This window comes from Aphelocoma coerulescens, chromosome 2 (assembly GCF_041296385.1).
Source record: "Aphelocoma coerulescens isolate FSJ_1873_10779 chromosome 2, UR_Acoe_1.0, whole genome shotgun sequence".
In the NCBI taxonomy this organism is placed as follows: Eukaryota; Metazoa; Chordata; class Aves; order Passeriformes; family Corvidae; genus Aphelocoma; species Aphelocoma coerulescens.
Genome location: NC_091015.1, coordinates 24681712 through 24707566, shown reverse-complemented (window position 1 = coordinate 24707566; position 25855 = coordinate 24681712). Strand labels below are relative to the sequence as shown.

Here is a 25855-nt window from a genome sequence, read left to right as displayed (position 1 = left end):
CTCTTTAATAGCCAAAATTTTTTAAAGTTAATTTTGCATTTAATCATCAGTCTAATGCTAATATATTCCTGTATCAATGCTGCAGTCATTACTGCAAAGTATATTTTAATAAGAAAACCTAATCCCTAAATACATGAGGATATACTCCACCAACTTTTAAATGATTTATACTATTAGGCAGGCTTTGTCCTTATTATGTGTTTAATTCACCATGCTTTGCTTCCACTGCAACTTCTTGAGCAATTTCCAGAGTTTTGTGGAAAGCTGAAACAGATGTGTATTCCAGATCCCTACTGGTGGAGGACTTCTAACATTTTGTGCCATAATTCTCAAAACAGAAAGTTCTGACAGTGTTTCTTTTTCTGTGTCTGGCTTTTTTTTGAGAATTGGGCTGTGACTTTGTCTTACAGTACAAACAGTATGAGGAGGTTAGGAATTCCTTTGTACATTCCAAACTCACTCCACATGCCAGTTTTCATCCTGATCCAATTAAGTTAACCACTTACAATTCAGCATCTATTTAAGCATGATTGCTACATTGGGATGACTTTGACTATTGCATCTGTACACCTGTGTAATACTTCCCATACTTTTAAAGCCTTTTTGACTTTTTAAAAATCTTTTCTGATACAAAACAGTGGGAGCTTTCTTATGATGGCATAAAAATCTTTTCTTTAAAGACAGTAAAAAAGAGGACTCAGTCACAAACATCTTCGTTCCTAAGTTAAAAATAAATTAAAGAAAATATGTTGCTTTTTTTAAAGATTTCTTTTAGGCAATTTCTCTTTCCAAAAGTAGCATTAAAAAAAAAAAATAAAAATTTCCAAGTTCTGACTTCAGCTCAGCCATATAGCATGCAGTATATTCATAAACTACCTTATCACCTGCCATTAGGTTATGCTTCCCTAGCTAGTTTTGAAAGCAACAATTCTCAAAGTCATAATTCTTTCATATTCTATATTTATTTTGAATTTATGTGTGTAAGTAGAGCTTGCTGCTATGATTCTTTATAATTATTGGACCTGCTCCCAGACACATGAGAATAGTCAGCTGTAACTTTGGCTTGCTTTAGGTCTTAAAAAAATATGATGATTAACATTTTTAAACTGAGATATTAATGAGATGCTGATGCTGAAAAATGCAAATATAGAGCATAATTAAAGTACATCCAAGTACAGTGACTTTCAAATGCATGAATGTTCCTTGCTTCTAGCAGGAATTTGTGGGTTAGTTGCCATAATTAGTACTCAGTGACAGCAGAGTAGCACAGCCTACTCCGAGAGCTGATGTACGGTCACAAGTGACCCTAGTGAAGCTGAAGAAAGCAAGGATTACAATGTGTCCCTTTGAAGAAGGAGCATGGTAAGATTCCATAGACTGAGACTCTTGTATTTCTAACTCATCTATTAGCAGATTAAAAGTCTCCATTCCTACTATAAGCCCAGTAGAAAAGAGTAAGTCGTTTGTTAGTCCAAGGCAACCCAGTTCAAGAATCATTACTGACTAATCTTAACCATTTATTAAAAGAAGATTTCTAAGCACATCTCAGAAGGTAGGTAGCCATTTAAAAGTGACAGCGTCAGGAGTTATATGCCTGTCATAACAGAAAGTAATGATAATATCTCCTGTTCTTTATTGCTGGCTATGTCCTATATTTCCCAGGAGATTTTAGAAAAGTTAAGAGACTGATAACGCCTCCACTCCTTTGTGTACTAGGAAAAGAGGAGGCTTGGCTGGAATAAACAAGTCTGAAATTCCAGAAGGAAAAATAAGAGGAGTTTTTCATCAGAAAGACTGTTGCAAACTGTCATCACAGAATGAGGCTTGGAAAGATTTATTTCAGCCCTTCAGAATGACAGTGACCTCTCTTTCCTGGAGACTGCCTTCGGTTTCCTTCTGTACAGCCAAGAACACTTGCACCCTTGGCAGCCTTGTCCACATCCTTTTGGGTTACCACTTTAGGCTTTTTGCTGCGGAGAAAGGCTGTGTCTTGAATGCTGAAGGCTGGCTCTCTTCTCCCTCGAGCCTCCCTGGGCTCCACGGGCAAAGTGAAAGGAAACATTGTAATGCTGCAGGATATGCGTAATCCAGTAGAAAATAATTTAATTGGAACATTCTTAATCAACTTTAATTACAAATCCCTAGAGTACATCACAACACAACCACAGAGCTAATTTTATTAAACCCTTGGTATTCTTGGGTGAAGTGTACTATTACAGAGCTAAACTAATTGAAGCTTAGGCAAAAGATCCTGGTACCACTACAGAAGCACCAAGAGGAATATGTAATTCTTTTGTATGAAATGGGGTTTTAACCAGATTCTTACCTAATCCCGTGTTGGCTTTTACTACTGAATGAAAGCCACCTGCAAAAATGAAGGACAGTGACATGTGAGATGTAGTAGGAAGCCAAGTACTCCTCAAAGCAGAGGGGATTCAACCCCTCTCTGAGCATCTGGCCCTGCAGGAACAGCAGATCTGTATTCTCTCTTCACCTCCAGTCACATCCCCAGTTAGCCTTCACATCTCTTCTGCTTGTAGAGGCCCCATGGTCTTGAGGAAATGCTAATTTGTTCACTCTTAATAATTGCTTTGTTCCTGAGGGGCTTCATTCGCAGTGATCTCCAGCTGCAACATGCCCAGCAGTGAATCTTGAACAGATGCTTTGCCGTTTAGGATTCTTTCATTGTAGAGTGTGTCTGTGTGTACCTGTGCAGTAAAAATAGGCAAATAGGAGCTGGTGATTCTTTAAAAAACAGATATGGAAACAGAAATAGGCACAAATTTCCCCAGAAAAAGATTCTGCAGTTTTGCTCCTCACACTGTTTTGCCGTGGTTTTCAGCTCAAACCAGTTGCTCTCTGCCCTTTTCACCCTACCTGTGGGCAATCAGCAATACTACTTTTGCAGAAAGAGGTATCTCTGAACTTCTGTGAAAAGTATCCTAGGAAACAGCAGGATATCTCCCAGGACATGAAAACTACCACTTTTTGGTATGGGAAATGGAGTCACAGTAATGGTGGTAAACATAGGAACTCGTTGGAATGGCAGAATTCAACTTATGCTGGAAAATGAAAACTGCTAAATTGGACTCTTTCAGTAAGTATTGTTAGAAAACTAACAATTACAGCACATAAATGTGGAGATGAGATTTAACTGAATAGCCACATGCTCTGTGGATGTGCTCAGTACCATGTCTCCTTGGCAGATGTTCCAAACAAAACTCAAGTCTTCAGCTAAAATAAACATTTGGGTGTAGAAAGACCAGGCATAAAGCGAGGTGGGAAACCCAAAGCATGCACAAAACCAGGTTATTATCTGTCCAGAGGGAAAGAGCCATTTTTTCATATTAAACTGGGTTGGCTTCCTGCTGCCCGGTTAGGGGGTCATGCAGTACTATGGAGAGGTAGGGAACTAAAGAGTAGATGCAATGCATGCTTTAAGTCTAGTTCTTCTAGATCTGCCTGAAAGCAGCCCTCTGTACTTACTTTGAGTCTTTGGCTGCAAGTTTATTTAGCCTCTGGGGAAACAAATAGATTGCATTAAATATAATTAAATGAAGCATAGCAGAGTCAGTACTGCAGCAAGGTCCTGATCCAGAGCTAATGAGAAAATAACTAAATTAAGCCCATTAAGTTTGGAAACAATACTCATAATATGATTATTGCATTTTAAATCTGAAAGAGAAAACTGCATCATGGGGAAGGGATTATAGCACTGGTAGTGAATGCAGTAAGATTCAAGGCAATGGTAGCTGCTAAACCATTGTATCTTGGATAACTGTTCACAACACCCATAATATTTGCATCACCACCACAACACAATACTTCGCAAGATAGGCCAAGACCCAAGGGAGACTGTTTGCAGGCAGCCTGAACACACGGAGAAAAGATACATAGACATTTTATTAGTAAGAGAAAGAAGATAAAAGCATGGTGTTGTCTCCTCACATCCTGTATTAGCATGGGCTACCTCTTCTGTGGCCCTGATGACATCTCCGTTTACAGCTTTGAGAATGATAAATCTAGAATTTTTCCCCACCCCCCAGAGCTTTGTTCGTGAGATTCTCTATTTAACCATTTTCAGATAGAACAGGCATAAAATTCTAATCAGCTGTACACTGAACCAGGTTAGTCTGTGTTATTGACCTTGATTTTACTTTTCAGATGAATTGCACATGTTTTGTTCCAGCATTGAAGGGGCAGTGGTGTTTGTGATGGGAGCAGTTAACCCTGTGTGAGACCTGTCTGGGGAGGTCTGGTTTCATCCTGTTCTTCCTATGGCTGATAAGACCACGGATTGAATTTCTGCAAGTATATCCCAGAAGCTATTCTTAAAACATTCCTTTAAAAGCTATGTAAAGGACAAGCTGATTGATGTCATATGACCAGATTCAAAGCTGATGCAACCAGGTCTAGGTGTTTATTAATTTTGAATCATGTTTTCCTGAGCCAGCAATTACAGTAAGAAGTTGCTTTCTGTCACGCAGACCAACAGTAAGTAGCAGGCAACTCTTTCTATACCCAAGTGCCTGGGATGAGATCAGAGAAAGGCAGGTTTATGGCAAGATGTTGACTCTCTTCCTGGGAAAACAGTAGCAAATCTTATATCCCCAGCTGGTGAAAAAGTGGAGAGTTGGTAATTGCTGTATACAGCATTGCATCCCATCTAACACGCTGTCACCACAGCATGCTGGCATTTACTAACAATCAGGTAATAGATTGCTGTTGTAGCAGCTAGTATTCCAATTTTCATTACAGAAGGATTTTTGTAATGTCATTTGCCTAGTTTAACAAAGCTCCGAGATTAAACAGATGAACATGAAAGCATCATCTGTCCGCTACTGGAAAACTCAAAACTTTACTGTATAAAGACCACACTAACACAGTTTGTGGTGCTATTAACAGCAAGGAAAAATCACACACTACCTTCAGTTTCCACTAAAAAGTTGATTTTTCTCCTCAGTTGAACTTTGAATAAAAGCTGATGTCACACTTCACAAAGGCCTAAGTGGCAGGGTTTTCTTGCAGTCAAGGTTATCAGTAGTAGAATCGTGTTTAAAATGAAACTAAGTACTGGAGGACAAAGAAGACAAAATCCAGAAAACCAGCACAGTTATACTCTGTATTTTATCATATAATGCAAGTCTAGATGTCAAGGAAAAGAAATAATTCAATTCCAGTATAGACAAATTACTAAATTCCACTGTGTTCAAATTATATCAGTAGCAGATATATCACTGGCCAAAATATTAGAAGGTACATTTCAGTCTGCCTCCACCCACTCTCTAGCTAGATGTTTCTTTTGCAAAATGAAACAAGGAATATAACGAGGCAGAAGGAAATCATATTTGGGTGGGGAAGTTGTTACAGGTTTGTTTGGGATAGTTCAACTCATTGAACATCCAAGGAAGTTAAGAGTCTAATATTCAAGGGATATTTAACTATTGTACAAACTTATTTTGATGCAGTATATATTACTAGCTTTTAAACTACCAAACTGAATTTTTTTGAAATGCATTTTCTTGTGCTTAGTTAGAAGAGTGGCTCATTTCAAGACTTTCTCCACCAACCTAAATCCCCTTTTGTCCCCTACATAGTCAACACTATTAACTTTTTCTTGTTCTGCTTGGAGGTTAGAAGCCAAGGAAATGAAATCAAGCACAATTCAAGGAACAATTCATTTTACTAGGATGCAAAATATGAAGTGCCAATCTCCGGTATTTTTAAGTGGTATTGGTGTGGTGTATTAAAGATAAGTGTCTGGGGGAGAGAGAGGAATTCTAGTCTCCCAATCATGTAGTCTCAAGTGCTCACGCATTTTCAAACAGAAAATTCAGAGAGCAGTCCCCAAGTTTCTGGCAAGAAAAGTGGGCTGCTGGGAAGCCCCCACAACCTCCTGGCTCCCTCTGCCACCTCCAGATGTTTCAGCATATACGTTTCCTTGATGTTCACATTCCAGCTGTGCACTGATTCCAGACCTACTATAATGATTTAAGTTTTGATCTTGATCTTGAGTAGTCACAAGCAAATGTTTTCCACTGGATGGAGGCTTCATTGGGCAGCAATGAAACATTAATATAAAGGTTAAAAACAATCCTTAGAATTTTGTGTGCTGTTAACTTCACTTGAGTCTGAATAAAACTCAGGGGCAAATAAAAACATCACTTAGGAACCATGTTTAAAATAAAGCACAGTAACAAGTCAAATGCAATGTCTAAAATATTAACAAGTTCAATCCAGATGTTTCTCTCCCTTAAATCTGTGCTATTTCAACTTTCCAGTTAGACACTTTTATATCTTGGCACCATAGAAAGGCCAGTATTTTTGTATTCCCTAGAGCTGCACAGAATCTGGATGGATAAAGCAGAGACTATATGGTTCAAAATTACAAATTCATGCTTCCTAAGATAAGTAGCATGAGACCACTGCAGGAATATAAGCATTCAGTTCTCTGAGATTTACTGTAAAATGTCTGAAATAGTATCTCAAAGTCAAAAGAGACTTACACTTACTACAAGTTTTTATGTAAAATAACTTCTACCAAGATCTACTGATAGGTTTCTTACCATTGTGAATGGGAAAAAACTGCATTTCAGAGATCCCAGCATTTTGGAATCATTAGATAAATCAGACAACAGAAGAACCTCTCCTGTCAGAGACAGGAAGGTGTCAGGAAGTCATCCTGCTTCAGAGCCAACAGGAGCTCCTTCCAGAGTGTTCCTCTTCTCCCCCATCCCAAGTGACATCAGATACTCCTCAACCTCACTCCTAGCCCAAAAACTAACTTTCAAGAACCTCCTAAATAGCCGAGAAATTGGTTTACTTCCTTAGGGTTAATCCAGGTCCCCAACGCCCTTCGGGAACAGAATTACGCCTGAATCTCCTACATTCCTACAAATGCCGAGTTGTTGGCAGTTACAAGCAGTAGTTTTTTGATCAAGCTTCTAAGAGGCTATATAAAGGGGGAAAAAACTGTAATGTAATGATTATTACACTTATTTTGAAACATGAAGTTAAGAGATGCCTAATTAAAATGTAGCTGTCAATTACCTTTGTAGGCATTACATAATTGTTTGATGTAGCAGTTCTTTAAGATAAATACTCTTAAAAATATTCCTGAGAACGTGAATATTAACTGCTCCAGTTAAACACATCCAACAGGCATATCACCAGGAGGTTTCTCTGGATAGCCATAAAATAATAGGCATTGTAAGATTTTCTTTATTCTGAGGCAGCTCACTCTGTTGGCTGTATTGTGAAGCACTTGGGAAGATGAAGCATTGGAATAGAGCCAGGCTTATAGGCCTGCATTACCTTTCTCTGCAGATGTCTTCTGGAAGGAAATAGTTCCTGCAGTGAGAACAGCTGTCCCCTTCTTGGAGAAGCACACCTTGAAAAGCTCTAACAGATGAGAGGAGACAGCCTCCACATGTCTTTGTACTAATTAGTTTCCCTCCAAATTCAGTTTTCTTAGAATGATGCAGTGGAAGAGGCCAGAGCAATTTCATACAGCTGAGGTCCCGTTTTATACTTCATTGTAGTGCAAAACAGCTCAATGTACTGGCCCCAAGCCACAGTCAACATTCAAACTAAAGAGAATTTCTCTGCAAGACAGAAGAATTCCTTTTATGCTTACTCATTTCCATCAGCTCAACTTCTACAGAAACACTGCAACTCAAGACAGATGGGGAAGCTTTAAAATTCCAGTACAGTTTTTGGATAACTGCTCATGCTTTGTAATGCTATCTTCCTAGAAGTTTTGCTGAACCACAGGAAGTGTTGTGAGAACAGAGAAATATACCACCAGAAGGCACACTGAATCAAGAGCTTTCTTAGAAAGTTTACAAGCACAGGATTTAATACATCAAGAAAGATGTTAATATCACTAAGGTGAGAGAGGCAGGGAGAGGGAGATAGGTCTATACAGGCAAATATCAATACAGACTACTGAACAGCTTCAGGACCTACCTGGCTTGTTTGAGTCTAAAGTTAGACACTTCATTAATTTGTAATAACTTAATGTGAGATGCAGTTTTCAAACTACAGCAGACTCTCCCTTAAGAATGGAAGGGTACATTACTCACCACAGAATTGCAGGAGCATGGAATGGATAAAGCTGGAACCAACCACAGTGGGTTATGTGGTTCAGCCTCTCTGCTCTAGCAGGGTCATCCCAGAGCACATGACAGAAGATTGTGTCCAGATGGTTCTTGAATATCTCCAGTGAGTGAGGAAGACTCCACACCCTCTCTGGACAATCTGTTCCAGTGCATGGTCACCTGCACAGTAAAGAAGTTCACCCTCATATTCAGGAGGAACTTCCTTCCAGTTTCTGCCCTCTGTGCTGTGTCCTATTGCCTGACACCAGAGAAGAGCCTGGTCCATCCTCTTGACACCCTTTCTTCAGATACTAATCGACATTGATGGGGTCCCCTCTCAGTTTTCTCTGGTCAAGGCTGAACAGACTCAGTTCCCTCAGCCTTTCCTCATAAGAGAAAGGCTCCTGTCCCTTAATCATCTTTGTTGCCCTCTGCTCAACCCACCCCAGGAGCTCAATGTCTCCCTTCTACTGAGGAGCCCAGAACTGCTCACAGCACTCCAGGTGTGCCCACACTAGGGCTGAGTAAAGGGCAAGGATCACATTCCTCAACGTGCTGTTGATGATTTTCCTAGTGAACACCAGGATATCTTTGGCCTCCTTGGCCACAAGGGCACTGCTGGATCATGGACAGCTTCTTGTTCACCAGGACTCCCAGGTCCTTCTCCACAGAGCTGAACTACAGCAACATAACTCAGATAATTCGACTCTTTGGCTGAAGCAGATTTAGCCTGTTATGAAAGAAAAGGTTTAAAAACGTGGGAGTTAGCACCTACTGCTCACCATCAGACGTTCCTTTACTGAGCAGGTGGGCACCATACCTGCTCACTCCCCACTTTTCTCCTGCTCAGTCCCCACTTTTCTCCTTCTCTCTGCGTGTTATGATGTATTTGAGGGCTTGTTACTTGACTTGCTGTAGCGGGTTGGGATTGTAACTGGGCGGAAACACCAATTTAGTGTAGTGGTTTGGGCTAAAATACTCATTACTGTTTATCTTCTGTGAGATAAGAATTAGGAGAAATGCAAAGCAGGCACCAAACTTGAAAGAATATAAAGAAGTTTATTAACAGACCTAAAAGGAGAAAAAAAAATTATACCACCTTCAGAACTCTCCTCCTCCCCCCATCTTCCTCCCTTCTCCCACTGACAATGTAAAAAGACAACCCTTAAGATGTTCAGTCTGTTTACCACTTCCATAATAACCTTGTTCAGTCCATTTAGAAAGAGAAGTCTCTTCTTGCTCGTGCTATGAAAACAGTATCACAACGAGACAGCCACCCACTTCCAAATATTGTTCAGTCCATTTAGGAAGAGGTCTCTCTGCTTGCATGTGAGTCCCTTCCCCCGACTTGCAGCTTTTCCCGCAACTGCTTTTGAGGGTCCACTCTTGAAGTTTTTTTTTTGGGGTACAATTTTAAGGTTGAGCCATTCAGAAACAAAAACAGAGGCCCTTCTCCTTCCCTGGGAGCAAAGGGTCTTCCTCATCTTCATCGTTAGGATTATCTCTGGGAGCATCTCTAGGAACTGAGGTTTTCTCCTTTCCCATTTGGAGCAAAAGTCCTCATCTGGTCCATCTCTAGGGACTGAGGTTTTCTCCTTTTCTGTTTGGAGCAAAAGTCCTCATCTGATCCATCTCTCCCTGTCCAAACTTCTCATGAAGTTACAGCTGCATCAGCCTCTGCTTATTTCAGCGCAGGTGCTTTTGCTTAAGAGTTGAACACTCCACCCCCCATATCTTTATGAAATTACAACGGGATACTCTGATATAGCTTCACAACAGAATTTCAGCTTTAAGCATCTCCTCTCTCTCTTCCCTCAGGTTTTCAGATCTTCACAGCAATGAAAGGGTTAATCTCACCTCGGCCTTGCAGCTTTGCAGCTGGAATGTTGAATTTTTCTTATCGAAGTAGAGAGGGGGGAGAGCCGAGCCGCTCCGGCTGCCCACGGCAAGGCAGTGGGGGGGGGGGGGGGTCCGCGGGTGGAACAGGTCCCTCGACTCCAGGCTGGCCGTGGCCCGGCCCGGCCTGGCCCAAGCAGGGCCTGGCTGGGCCCACTGGCCCCCGCACAGGACCCGCAGCCACCTGTCCCAGCGCCAGAAATGAGAGAGAGCTTGGGGGGGGAGTTTGTCTATTCTTAAGTGTGGATCACAGAGGCGGTCACAACTTTAAGTGGCTTAAAGAATTGTCCATATTCAAACTGGCCAGCTGATAGGTTCTATCAGGTCCCAGAGGAAGCTGTAAGCACCCCTTAGCAAGGACATCCCTTCCGGGACTATGCTTGCTAACCTATGACACTTGCTTTCATTGGAAACTATGTGTTGAGAAGCATTAAAATTAACACTATTAAAGTTTTTTCTTCAAACAGAGACCTGCAGTACAGATCAACTTTGGATCTGTTTCATGACTAAGAACCTGTATTTTATTGTGCGCAAGGGATACATTCCATGGACTATTATTTCAGAGCATCTAGGCAGTCTATGTGTAATGGAATGCTACAGCAAGAGCTCTTCAAGCAAAATATACATTGAAGTTCTCATTGTTCACAACCAGTAGGCTGGAGAAGAGTATGTAATAACTACAATGTAGATACAGAGCTGGGTGGGTAATGCTGTCCGAGCGGAGACAGAAGGTCCTTACAGGGAGCCGTGACTCCTCAGCACTTTGTAGAACCTGCACCTCTGATTCTTCCTTCTGCCTTTTCTCTACTTCCTAATAAAAATTGAGAGAAACCTCTTTAAAAAGGCTGCTACAGAAAGTATTGAAAAATGGGAACTTCATTATCAAAACCAGACAAATTGAATCAGATGGGCAAAAGCTGCAGAAAGTACCAAGCACCCAATAACATGAAGTGAATCAACCTTCTCCCATGAGCTCAGAGAAGACTGAGAAAAGGCCCGATGCAGAGGTTACACAAATATGCTCCTACACGAAAAGCACTTACTCATGCAAGTCACACAATTTGGTGGATAACGAGACACTACCATACATAATTATCACTTGCATGCTCAAGTGCCTATTTGTTTAGGCAGTCATTACACACACAGAAATAATTTGCTTACATGCAACTGAAATCCTGTTATCTCTGCTCTTATTTGTGGAGCATTTCAGATATTTATTTGCTTAAACTTCTGTGAGGAATTTTACATGAACATTCACTATTTTGTAAGAAGCATAAGATTAAAATACCAGTTTTCTTTTGAATGATTTCCCTTAAGACTCTGAATGGCTTATAATTTCTAAGATGACTCAGCTGGTACATGTCAGAAAGCATAAAAAAAACCCAAACCCAAACAAAAAAAACCCCAAAACAACAACAACAAAAAACCCCCCAACTCAATATTCTGACACCTCTAGCACATAACTGAAGGGATGAAGGATCATGACTTTATTATTAACTGATCAGGAACTTACTGCAAGAGTATATAGTGGTAATTCACAAGAAGGAATGACTTTAAACTGAGAGAAGGTAGATTTAGAAAAGATATTAGGAAGAAATTCTTCACTTTGAGGGTAGTAACACCCTGGAACAGGTTGTCCAGCAAAGTTTTGGATTCCCCATCCCTGGAAGTGTTTGAGGACAGTTTGGATGGGGCTCTGAATCATCTGGTCTAGTGAAATGTGTCACTGCTCATCATTCTACAACAATTAAGAAACGACCTCTCCAGGATGTGACTGAAACATAGTAAATGGGGTTTTGGACTGCAGCTGTCTATTTAATATGTTCTGCTGAGTTTACAAATACAGTATACTCCAGGATAAAAAAACCTACTTTAATTAGTCTTTAAATTTAGCATCAACTATTTTGTTGTTCTACAGCACAGCTAGGAAGAAAGCAGGTATTTAAATTCAAGAAGGAGTTGAACCAGTAAAGCAAGTTAGACATCTTTTTAGCCACTAGCAGAGCGATACTGGATATTCTTGTAGTTCCTGCTGGAGTCAAAGCTCCCACACACCCACAAGAGAACCCACTGCATTAGTACAAAGTCCACAGCTCATGCTGCTCTCAGCCACTTGACAATGGGAATTGGTATTTCTGTCTATGGCAGCTAAGGAACATTGTGTGCTCTTTACGTGGCCTCCGCTAGCCTTGCTTACATCATTTAGTATCTATATAAAGCAGTTCTAGAATTAGAAATACTGGAATGACTTTCATGGGCTGTGAACACATAAGGTTTGAGAATTTGGTGAGGAAACAGAGCACTGCTTTTGTACACACAGGTCTGGAGTATGAATCTTCTTTTATGGGGTATTTATTTTGATCCACATCTGCACTGAGCAGCTCTGTTGCCCAGCCCCTTTTCATCTTTTGACTGATTGATTAGATTTGGAGTATTTTTAAACTTTTTGGAGAATCAAGTTTTGTGACTTCCAAGGCCTTCTCTTCAAGTCCCATACTTTTTGCAACCATTTGAATACACATCTAGATAATGTTGACTGAAAAAAAGTAATTTTCCCATTAAATGGTGTTTGTTGACTCAAAGTAAGCTATTAGTGATTCAGCCAAGATGCTGAGCATCTTAATCTTTTAGTTATGCTTTCAGTGCTTTGCATTTAAAAACCAAAACAGCCCAGGTGTCTCTACCCTAAATAGATGCTAACAGCTTTGTCAGCCAGCAATGAATCTCAAGGGTGCTTTATCCTGATGTTATTGGATTTTTCTCAATTGGCAGTAAAATAGGGGACTTTCTGGTGGAAAAGACTCTGGCCATTGTTTTGAAAGCTTATTGAAACATCCACAAAGGACTGTTTCCCACAGACATTTGAATTTTTTATCTTGAATAGTTTGGAGGAAACTATTAATCTCAGTAGAGTTTTTACACTGCTGGCCACAGCGTGATCATGAACTCTGTGAATAATCAGTTACAATTGCCTTGCCAAAATATGTTTTGACATTTGAACTGCTTCATTGCTTGAACTTCTCTCTTCTTTGTCTCACAGGTGATAGAATCAACCTGAGAGTGATCTCTGGGAAAGTGCAGTTCAGATGAAACAGCTACTGGGAACACAATCAACCTAATGATTTTGGTCGAGGTTACATTGTGACGTAGTGGTGAGCACAATGAAAAATCATTTCTTCATATAGGTCTCATGGCAAGGCACCTGTAGAAAGCTAGAAAACCCAGATGATGACTTACAGCAATCTATGCTTTGGCATAGAAGGGGGAAGCACTGGAAAAAACACATCGTATCACAACCCATGCTGATAGACAAGCAAGAAGTTATTTGCCCAAGTAGAGGGCTACCTCCAAGAGTGTTAGTAACAAGTAGGTAAGTTCAAGCTGGTGAAGTTCTGCTCTCTCAGGAGCCTGTGGGAAGCCTTGAATTTGGATTTGTAGTTTCTGGTACTGGCTGGACTGAATTGTGAATTGCAGCTATTACTGTCTTAACTATAAAACTCTTCATGGTGAGACTTTTCCATATTTGACAGAACACCAAATATTATGAAAATTAGTATCTTTTGAGGTAGGAACTCTTAAATTATAGTTTTCCATTGATGCATGCTGAGAAGAAATTACAGCAGAAGAAATGAAAAAATCCTTCCCACTTACAGTTGAGATGAGTCCTACTAAAATTACTATGGAGATACAAAACATTGTTTCCTTCATATGAGCTCAGTAAGCTATACATACCATTCTTCAGAAAAATAAAAACATTCCATTTACCAGCTCTGCAAGGTCACCAACAGGCCATACTGTCCAATACTGGCACAAAAACTGCAACAATTAATTTTCAGCACAGTACATAAATGAGCTGATCTAAGTACATGCTGATTTCAAGTAGTGCAACTTGAACGTTAGCCTCTGTATACCTCCTCTGGATTTGAAAATAACATAGTGGTGTTTTGTTATGAGCTCTATAGCAAAAGAGCATACATGGTCTTTCACATGTAGAACATACTCCAACATACTTTGAGGTCTTCAAAAAAAAGCAATCTATTTATTTCCAACCCTAAGTATTTTGATAATGAAAAATGTATCCATGAAAGCTGATGCACCTTGCAAAAAAGTATTTAATTCTAGTAAAATAATAAAAACATTGAAAGAAATGTTTTAAAGTCATCAAATTACATAATTTTTGACAATTCTAAAAACCAGAATTCAGCTATTTTATGTTTCAAAGAATTGTTCCTTCTATAAGTCAGACTATAATTACAACTTAGGAACAAGGTAAAAAGGTCAAGCATTACATAAGGTAACAGTTTTTTGATCCCAGCTCATTTTTTTTCCTGCCTCTCGGTTCTGGAAACCCTTATGCATCTCTGCCTCCAAAATGAGAAAAGGAATAAAAAAAAGAAAATCTTCCTCTTTAAGACATGGCGTGTTCTGCTTCCTTAAATGTCACCGTGGAAATGCTTACCCTACACCAGTCTGTATCCAAGGATGGTTGAAGAACCATTTTCTGCTTGCAGCAGTGGCTCTAATTCATCCCTTCCTCTATTCAGGTTCCCAATGAAAACAAGCTTCTGCCACACCTCCTGGATTTCCCATAGCCTTAACTAACCTTTGATTTATTTCCTTCTGGCTTACAAAGTATCCAGGGCTTTATAATTGCTCTCAGCTTTAACAAGAGTCAGAGTGTACATGCTTTCTAGCTGATGGCTGGCAGGGTAAGCACAAAGCACATGCAGAAGGAGAAGACGATAGAGGACAGTGAGAACCTGCAGTATACCAGCAACACCAAATCAAAATAAGGCCACATTTACTGCTCTGTCTTACTAACAACACTTTCTCCTTGAGTTCTCCCCAGAATAATTTGTCAGCCTTTTGCTTTGCTAATGTGTTTATAGAGCTGAGTCATCCATGGTCCCGCTGCCAATCTTGAGGATTACTCAGGGGTTTTGAAATCAGCAACATAAGATTCTCTTATGTATCACTAACTTTTTCTTAACACATTAAGCAATTAACAGTCATCTAATTAGGCCCCAAACCACAGTGGATTCACAGCCATCAATGATCAGAGCAAATGAAATCAGATCTCTTCTTTGCTTGCTGAAGGCATGTACGTCTCACTGCAGGCATACCTCTGCACGCCTGAATTATCACGGGGTGTACATTTCTAAGCCACATTTTATCTTTTATTAATATCTAGTCGAGGTTAACAAAGAACAATTGTCAGGTAAGTGCTAAAAAGAACAGAGAAAGACTTTATGAAAAGGCAGCTAACAGAATGTCCTGAATTAAGCCTCATTAGCAAGCTTCCAAAGGAACTCTTCACCCTATATTCAGTATTCACCTTTACTGTTTTTACTGGAACCTTAAAATATGAAAGCATACAAAATTAACTTCTTTCAATTTTATTGAAGACTGCATAAATTATGCTTAAGCAGTCCAGAAAGAAGATCTGTTTTGAGGGTACTCTTTCTTTCCTAATCACAGATAATTCAGCTTATTTGGTAAAAGATGGGGACTCTCTATTTCTGAATTTGATTCTACTTTTTTTCCCTGTGACATTTTAAATGGGCCTGGGCAAGTGATTTGAACATTATGTGCCTTAACTTACTGCATCCAGAGAACTCATACCAGATACTGTCAATAATATTCCACCAACACACTACTTGGACATGCTGTAGACATTAATCAGGTTATAAAGCTGTAAATCACTCTTCAGTTTAGGCCACAACAGAACCTCATGAACACAGAAAGCAGGAGTCCAGATTTCGTACAATTTTTGTTTACAACGAACTCCAGAGTCAAAATTGACATCAGCTAGTAGCCAGTTGAATCTAGTCCAGACTGTAAGTTATGAAATTTGGCAACAACTCATTTGTCCTATATCCTATACTGTTTTCTGCTAGTAGAGAGGGAAGCAGTACACTCAGGAGGGAAAAAAATATCGAAAGAAAATCAAAATAAAAATGGGTTAAGGCTTTACCTTCAGCCCTGGAAACTCCCACCCACAACCAGCTGTCTCAGTTTTAGACACTAAGAAACAGTCAGGAGACTAACCACTTCTCACACACTTCTGTTGCAGAAGAAGTACAATCATAGCACAGTCACCAGGTAACCACAGCACTGCTGCCTTTAATCACAGAACGGGTGAGGTTGGAAGGGACCACATCGCTACACAGAGCTGGTGAGGAAGCCAAACAGAAGTTTGGCAACATAGTAAACTCAGCACTTCCAGACTTACACAATATTACTTCTTGCAAGTTCTTCAAGCCTTGCATTTCTCCTCTGTAGAGCAGCTGTCCCAAGTAAATGCAGAAACATGTGGCTCTTTACATATATTTAATTTACCTGCTGTTAGCTCCTAATGACTTCCTAATAGCCCCACCTTGGAAGTCATAAGCACACTGATGAGAAAGAAAATAAGCTCAGTAATCACAAACATGCACCATAATACTCAAAGGAAAAGCACAGGCTACTTTATGGATTCATAAAACTTACACATTCCCAAGAGCTGGAATATATTTTAATGCTTTCTCATTTGAATTAAATAATGACAATTTTTTTTTCTTTAAAAACAAAAATCAGCTCCTATTCCCATCTGGTATTTCTACAACATTTTAAATCTACAGGAGGATGTTTCTAAAATAGTACAATCCATTTAGAGCCAGTCATCTGACAGAAAACAAAAGTACTGTCTCTATAAGGTTTTCCAAGGTCTGTTTCTGAAAATAAAAGACATCTCTTTTGAAAGTGAAAATTACCCATATGGTAGCATAAACAGCAGATGTTTTTTAACATAGTTACACGAAGAATGATTTTTAATACCTATTTTCACATTTTTCTTCACAAACCTCATACCTTTAGAACTTTCCTTACCCAGAGGTACAAACATTCATCAGAGAAAAAAAACTTCTAAGTCAGACTTCACTTAAAATTTATTATATGCCAACAGATTTTGTAATGTGTTCAAGATCATAATATAAAGAGCTGTCAAATTTGAAATAAATTATTTGGTTAGAAGGAAGTGGAAAGGAGTGATGGATTCAACCAAATTAGTGAAATGTTATTCTCTTCTAGTGTCTGACAGAAACATGTGGGGTTTTTGTGGAGTATATTTCTGACTTTGGGAGAAGATACAGTGTTCTTGATCCTAATTAGGATTTTTTTTCATTCAAACTTTGGGGTATTGTTATGTATCCTCTTCAAAGCATCTTTTTTTTTTTTTTTTAATGAGATCTCAAGCCTTTAGACATTCAAGACAGCCCAATTTTTTATCACAGTGAGTTACTGGTGTATACCCCAAATTGGAATGAAGACTGTGTAAAAGAGGACTTCTGCATCTAGAGGATTTCTTCAATGTGACTAAGATTTCACCCTTTCAGCAACTCACTTTTTCATAACTGAAATCTGCTGTCTTCATAATGATCACTCACTATTTTTTATTCAACTTAGTAAAAGTCATAATACCAAAAATGATACCTATATTCCACGAGCAAAAACTTTGTCAATATCAACAAGAATTGCTAAGAAAAAATTGGGAAGAAGAAATCTTTGTGTGAGCCTACATATTAGCTAAAATTTTCGAACTACTGAAGAAGCAATGATATTTTAGTAAAAAAATCACACTTATTGGTGAACATCTCCAGAAATCACTCCAAGGATAAAAACACACAAAGGAGGGGGAAAAAAGTAATTAAATTAGATTCACTATAAAAAGTATGAGTGGTAATACGAGATTAAGTATTGCATACAGCAATCAAAAGAAGTAGCCACATCAGGGTATTTATTGGCTACTAGTCACCAAAAGTCTTATGTATCTGATATCTAAATTGAAAAATCCTGAGGAGGTCAGCCTTGTCCAAGCAGAAATGTGTCTGGGTCTGAGTAGAAGGACTTCAGAGTCTAGAGGACTGAGGGGATTAGGAGTTTAAGTGTGTGCATTATGAGGCAGAAAATGTGGAGAGGTTCTTCAAATTCCAGTTTGGGATTTGAAGCTAAATGCTGCCTAAAGCCCTCTTTCAGAGACCCATATACTTAATTTTTTAATATCCCAAATTAAACTTTCAGGTTTTTACTTTCCACCACAATGCAGAAATACCAGAGTTTCTTGCATTATTCACGCACTGTGAATGAAAATATTAGGAGTGCAAGATGATCCAGACACAGCTGCAACCTGCCCTGTGTAAGAACTGAAGATGAACCAACTCACCCTGTAGCAGCTCCAGCCTTCCAAGCATCTGAAGACTTCGACACTCACTTTAATGTGTGATAATGCAAAAGCAATCCTGTGTGCAGTAAACTTGATGGTCACTCTGAGCAGACATTTAACACTCTACAAAATATTTAAAATAGGCTCCAAAAGTGGTGAACCCTAGAGAAATGAGGCATAATTTACATTTACAGTTGAGAAAAGCAGTGGTCTTTCTGCCAAAATAATTCCTAAACACTTACCTAGATACACTTATATGAAATACGTATGTTCTTCTACATCCTTCATATGTTCTGAGGTTGTTTCAGTACAGATTAATTGAATGTGGAAGTCTGACACCAAGAAGCATCCTGCAGCAGTTCTGTAAACCACAGGAGAGAGATTTACAGCCTGGGCCCTAAGCAGATACAAATAATAAATCAGCTACAATTCCTGAATTTTCTGGACACTGAACAGACACTGAAAAGGCAATGAACAATGTAAATGAACATAAACCCCCAATATTTAGTGGACTCTAACAACACATCTATGCATATTTCTGACATGTAAAATAGTGAGATATTAAATATGAACAGAGGAAACACTATATTTCCTTTTTGGCCTTTCGATTTTTATTCAGTATAGATGAAAAGATTACCTTTTTCACTCCTCTCCCTAGGGTACTACAGTCTAGGTTTATAATTACTTCTGTCTTAGTTTTTTAGGACTCTGTGGTACACTTGTAGTTCCACATCTTTCAACTGTCCATAGTCCAATATATCACCTTTGAGTTGCTCATTTATGTAAACAAAATTATTGTCACCTTTTCCTTATGGAATACTAACGAGAGAGATTTTTCATCGTTTTTGTTAGTTCTCTCTTAATCATTCAGAAAATGACTTCAGAATATTATTAATAAAATCCAATTATTACTTATGCGAGTACCAGTTTGGGGGTTTTCCCTTCATTTTAAATGTATTTGCCAAACTAAATTGTATCCAATGGTTTCTTTGGAAGTGACCTGGCAACAGTCCCAGAAATACTTTTCATTTGTTGGACATACAGCCATGCATATGTTGGTTTGCAGACTGCTTGAATATATAGGTCACAGCTCTGGGAATACAAGCAAACCTTTCTTTCTGAGCACAGAAATTGCTCCCAGAGCCTTCTTTGTGGCTCCTGTGCAGTCATCATTGCACCCTCACTGCTGCTGCTGGGTCCACTATTGCCATCTCCTACTTTGTGTGAGCCGTTCTGCAGCACTTAGCTATCCCTTTCTAATTGTGTGTGGTAGCTCAAGAGATCACACTTGTGCAAATTCAAAGACCAGTATAGTCATAACTAACTGAGAACATCGCCCTTAATGAGTGTAATTAGATGGTCAGTGCTGACACAAACACAGGATACTTCACCTCATCCCTAGATTTTTGGACTGGGGTACCGCACCAGGTCTGTCAGCTTATTTCATAGGAGGCATGTGAAAAAAATGTGATTGTAAGTTTACAGGAAGTTTTTCACTTCTAACACTTCCAGTGACCATGTAGATCTTTGTGGTCCATGGATTTTAGCAGATGGAAATTAAACAATTGTTTATGGGAAATGTAACAGACACATGTGTCAGGGACTGAAATGATTCATGCCTTAAACATTGTTACGAAGTTTTGTCCATTACAGCAAAAATTGTATAAAGAAGCTTCAACCACAGAAACCTCCTTAAAAACCTCCTTAAAAAACTTTGGACGGTAAGTAAAACTGCTGAGATCAGATAAAGACAAAGCCATTTCTTCAGTCACCTCAAACAAACAAAGCTGAGGGAAAAGAATGCATCCACAAGAAAGCCAAATGCAGCAGAAACTCTTCCCTATCTACGTTTGGGGTGGGGGAGACCACAGTCCACAGAAGCCAGGCTTACACAGTCTCCCCCCTAAGTGAGGGGGGCAGGAGGTTTCGGGTGTAACCTCTGGTTAAAATAGTGAACACTCATCCTCTCCTATGCACAAACTGGCCCAGCTGTGGAACCCCCAACCCCACAGGCCACATCCACGGGGCATTCACATGAGATGCAACTGAGGGGAAGTCACAATCCATCACAGACCCCCCCCGAAGTGCTCCCCAGAGTCATTCCTGAAGCCTTGCACCACAGGATTGCCTGTGATGCAACAAACCTGGAGTCTGTTGTAAGAGACAATGGCAAACTTCCCCCCCCCCCCCTCCCAGGGAGGTGCCTGGATTTTCCTACCTAGCCTGAGCATATATTAACCCATCAGAGTCTATGCTTTTTTTTTGGGGGGGGGGACCACCAAGAAGGCCAGCTGGAGAGAATTAACAGAACATTGCTGGCATCCACGGAGTGGTGATATTTTCTTTATTTTGTCTCTGTCACTCTCTTTCTGTCCCTCCCCACTTATTTTCTATTTCTTTCTCTTCTTTCCCCTTTTTTTTCTTTTCTTTTTTTCTTTTCTTCCTCTTTCTTTCTCTTATATTTACTATCAAATAAAATTTACATTGTTGTCACTGGCATATGGTCTTGTTTGCACCTTAGTTTGGGCAGAGGCATTTCTAAGAACTTTAATAACCAGATCATGTCATTTAATTGGCACTGTGAGCAGAATAATGTTCTCTGACCCAAAGTGTCTTTGGCAATAGTATGGTCTTCTCTGAGGGGATTATTTCCTGTGGTTTCCTTCTGTAGGGACCCAGCAACTTCTAGAAATTCTGACACGGCCTTCTCTGAGGGGGTTGTGGAAGTTGAGGTCTCTTCTGCTGTGGGGACCCAAAGTCTTGCAAATTCTGATGCAACTTTCTCTGAGGAAGTTGTGGAAATTATGGTCAACTCATAGGAATTTCGATTTTCTGAAACCCCTTTTCTGAAGGGGTTGTGGAGGTTGAGGTCTCTTCTCTAAGGAACCTAAACTCCTGGAAATTCTGGTGCAACTTTCTCTGAGGAAGTTGAGGAGATGGGTTAAACTGATCTGGAGGTTGATTTGGGAGTTTATTTAGGGGTTAAAGAGCCAGAATTGGCAGGTTCAAGTCCTGAATCCTATTCTGCTGCTCGTACCTTGTGAAGATCCCCCCCCAACCCCCCACCAGTCTGTGGTTTGTTGTGGAGAACTAAAATTGGCAGGTTCTAATCCTGAGGCCAATTCTGCAGCTGCTGCCTTGTGGGGATGGTTTTGTCCCTATGAAGGCTTAACTTTAGGGGGAAATGCCTGTCCTGGGGGGCCAGTACAAAGAAAATGTTTTGTTGTCCTTCCTTGGCTAATTTGTTAATCGCCTCTCTACCCCTGGGGTGGACTTGGTATAAAAAATTGGGATATAAAGCAATTGCTTACTAAAAAGATGATTGATTACTGAAAGCCTTTTTTGATGAAAAAAGGCTTTAGACAGTGACATTGCTTGCTGCCAAACTTGATCATATCCAAATGGAAAATCACTCGAAGAAAAGGAGCAAACTGATAAGGTGATATCTATTTTTTTCTAAAAAATAGATAAAGCATCCAGCAGAAACCAGGTGATAAGTGGAGCATTTGACATGAAGCAGTGAATGCTATCAGCAAACTGTTGTGGGTTTGATAAAATGTCTGGACTGGAAATATAATTGAAAACGCAAATAAAAAATATAACTGCTCATGAAAATCCTCAGCAGATTTGTCCCAATGAAACATATGAAACACAGTAGGAAGCGAGTATTAAACTTAAGACATAACTGAACCATTCCAGTGTGTTGTGGAATCTCAACCCAGACTCTCAGGTAAGGCCTCTGTACAGAGAACAGTGTAATCACTGGGTATTTCACAGCTCTGGAGTAGTCACAAGTGTCCTTGAAGCTTTCTCAAAAATGCTAAGCCTGCTTCAGTGCTTGTAAGAGTCATTAAGAGACACAAGGTAATCGATACATAATCCCCATCCTTGGAGATATTCAAAAGCCTTCTGGACATTGTCCTGGCAGCCTTCTGGCTGTGACTCTGCTTGAGCACAGGGTTGGACCAGTTGATCTTCAGAGGTCCCTTCCAATTTTTGATACTTAAGGAAATTTAACATCACAAATAATTTGTACTACTTGATGCAATATCTCAGCTTATCTGAGAACTTTACATATTAAAGGTAAGGAATGCATCAACATGACATATTTTAACAGTGAACTGACAACTTCTTTAAAATGGTGACAAAAAAGTTAGAAGACAAACATATTTTATGAAAAAATAATTATTAAGCAGCAGTAGCCTAATGTTACCACTGTAATTGTCAACTTCTAAAATAGCTGTGGTTTGCTATTTTTCTGTATCTTGAAAGAAACTATAGTTCATTTAACAAAAATTATCAGCTTTTATGAATCAATAGTTTAAAAGAATGAGTAAATCTCTCAAAAAAGCATCTAGGACAGAGTCACTATTCCTCACAGAAGAAAAACATGTCTGTTAGAATTGAGGAAGGTGTATCTTTTTATCTATACTACTACATTTGTACAAACTAAAACCTAACACCTGAATCTGCTTCACATCAGACATCTTTCTGGTCCTCTTTTGGATCTTCTTTCATCAATCCGTTTTAATTTCAGGATAAAATTCTATGCTCTTTAAGGTGAATAATACATCTTATTTTGGGTCAGAAATTCCACCCAAGTTGTATGAACTAAAAGTAAAAAGAAGCAGCAATTGCAGATTTTACTGAGTTAAACCTACTGAAAGACATTGAGCAATAATGTCTCACACGACAGTATGTGAGATATTAATAATCAATGACTAAAGCAAATTCACAGCAGACACTCACAATAAGTCTTTAATATAACAGATAAAATAGCAAATATTAGCAATTATTCAGGACTTTCAAAGGAAGGAAAAGGATTTATATTTCTTTTTGTCAGTCTATGAGCTTTCAAATAATTCAAAGTGAAAGGTTTAAAAGATTTTTATATTTCTTTCCAAACCTTTGTAAGAGTCAGGAACCACCAAGGAGCGTGAAATATTAATGTCTAAAGTTTAACTCTATTTCCATTTGTAGTAGGGTTATATAATATACTCAGCTGGTGAGGATATATTTAAAATTACAGTTCTTTTTACATGAGTGGAAACACTCTGAGAATGAAAAAAATACAAGGAAAGAGGGTGAGCATGAGAGATGTCCTTCTCCAACTCCTGAAAATGTTAGCGAGGTCTCCTTTCCTGCCTCTGGTGGAACTCAGCTGATTCTCTAAGTCATGATTTTCAATGCTTCCCAACATCACTGAGTTATTTCCTATACTTCCAATCTTGCACGCTGTGGTTCAGGTTAATTTGCATAAACCATTTCCATTTTTAGGACATATTTATAAAGTCATTTACATAGCTGACAACTGCATTTCAGTGAAAGATTCAGAGCGTGGCTTCTGATCTCCTGCTAATTGAGGTTAGAAAGGCATTACTGATGTAAAAATAATAATGATACCCTGCAACTCAGTACAAACTTACTATTAATTCAGCTGTGGAAAGAAAACAATCTTTTCAAAATCATTAAATGTCATTTAAAATCCTTGTTAGTATTCCATTAAATAAAATCTTAACTGTCAGTGCATTGTGGTCTCCCAGAAAGAGGTTTAATTGTTTTTGCTGATTGTTCACAGTATGTGTAAACAGTTTTATTTGACTTCAAGGTAATATTCTCCAGAGTTTTAGAAAAAATAAGCTCTTAAATGATTGAAGGCAGAGAGTTGAATTATTTTAAGAGCTTTGGCTAAATTGATTACTATCAAAGTTCGTATAAGAGATTCCTGAAAACCAGTTTTGTATAACATAGTTCACCTATGAACATCAAAATTAAGATGTAACAACTTATCTAATTAACCTCTCAGCAAAAGTCATCCACAAAAGAACATACTCTTATTTTCAACTGCCTACAATATTCACATCCCTTATGTCCAGCAAGGATTCAACATTTTTTGAGAATTCTACTGGGCAGGGATGGTTGAATATCTCATCTCCCTTAAGACATCTCCTACACAGCATAACCTCCTTGCTTTTGCAATTGCACTGACCACGCACAAGGCTTTAAGTAATTCCTACCCCTCCACATATTTTTTTCCAGTCTAAGGAGGTCTCTCTCCCTTCTTCTCCATTGCTTCTCCAGCAGAGGAGTTTTATCCCAGGAGGATAGCCAGCTCCCAGTGACACTGCATTCAGTCCCTGAATCCATTTGAACACAAGCCCTAGCTAATTGCTGTCGAATTTGAAAAAGCTTCTGGCCTTATTGGTGTTAAATTCCCACAGGTGTCCTGAAAACACCCAACTAGTGAAAAAAACCCTAATAACACACCAGTAGAAGGAAAGGTGTTTTGCAAGTTCTTAAGCTTTTTAGGATACACAGAGAAACCAGAATAGAAAGATTTTATTGCCTTCATTGCTCACAGGGAAGCTTGGAGTTGACTATCCACGTCAGGATGGTCCCTTTCTTGCCCCTTCCTTCTCCCTCTGCTCCTTGTTTCTCTTGGGATCAGCACCAGGGCTGCTGCCTGACTTGGCCAAAAGCAGAGACAGCAGGTGTGCTCATCCCAGCACCCTCGCCATGGGCACCTGAGCAGCTGCAACACCAGGTGCCAATCCTCCAGGCTGATGCTAGAGAAGTTCCACCTGAGACAGCAGAGAAGCACGCAGCTCTTCTGTCTTCAGTTCTCCACCTGTAGAAACCCCTGCACCTGTGAACACATCAGGGTGCAGAGATCCTTCTGAATGCTGCTGGCTGCTTCCCTCCCTGATGGCAGTGCCATAAGGCAGAGATGAATTTCCTCTTTGTGACAATCACTGGGTGGGGGATGCAGGGAAGGTTGGGAGGAAGCTTTGAAAAAATCCGTTCATAGTATACAATAGAAAAAATCTGCTTATTTTTACCTGTCTTCCTCTAAATTTTCAAAAATTCTTATGAATCTGTTAAAGGGTGATTGATATCAAATATTTCTTTATAATTCCTAAAATGAGCCTTTGCTCCACAAATTATGCAATTCCTCGATTAGATTCTCATTACCACTAAGTGCACACGCAGAATTTGTATCTATTCTGTAATAAAACATGACCTTGAACAGCCTCTCATGAAAGCTCTTTGTATATAGCTGTTTGGTGATATGTGTGAACAGGATATTACTAACTTGTCTGCACATTCTCTACTTTTTTCATCAAACTGGAAATTCCAGTGCAGCAGCATCAAAACAAAGCATATAGCTTCTTTTATCAAATTTACATTATTTCTAGCAAAAAAAAATTCTACTTTATTATACAGACTTACACATAAAAAGATATTTTATATACTACATTATATTCATGTATTTTTATTAAGTTTGCACTTCTATATATTTTTCCTTCAAATGGCTTCCTTGTTGCTAAAATGTGGCATAAATTTAATGCTCACAGTAACATAACATACTACAGGAGTCGTAAGAGTTATAAGGCATCTAGGAGAGCTGTTGTGCCTTTCTATAAAGCATACAAGATGAACCATATCATCTGACTCTATTGTAATGCAAAGAAGGATCATTCCTCTCCCACTGACTCTGAGGAAGGAATCATGTCTCCCTATATAATCTACATGATAGATCAGGTCATTTGTTCCTACTGTAACAAATAGTGGACATTATCCTTTCACTGGCTATGAATAATACTTTTCTTTCCTAAGCCACATTTCAAGGCATTAGAGCATATTAGTAAAAATTATTAAA

The 25855-nt window shown here is 39.1% G+C and overlaps 1 long non-coding RNA gene across 3 annotated transcripts; it reads right to left on the bottom strand.

Annotated features, from left to right (window-relative positions):
- Nucleotides 1-2501: 2501 nt before the first annotated feature.
- On the bottom strand, nucleotides 2502-24630 carry LOC138105649 (uncharacterized). 3 transcript variants are annotated; one of them, XR_011148597.1, is made up of 4 exons: nucleotides 24555-24630; nucleotides 18438-18556; nucleotides 18196-18357; nucleotides 2502-2708 (listed from the first exon to the last, which is right to left on the bottom strand). It is a non-coding gene; the product is annotated as an uncharacterized lncRNA (long non-coding RNA). The 3 variants fall into 3 exon arrangements; XR_011148596.1 differs by lacking the exon at nucleotides 2502-2708 and adding an exon at nucleotides 10601-10806; XR_011148595.1 differs by lacking the exon at nucleotides 2502-2708 and having other exon boundaries at nucleotides 16504-18357.
- Between the last annotated feature and the right edge of the window lie 1225 nt (nucleotides 24631-25855).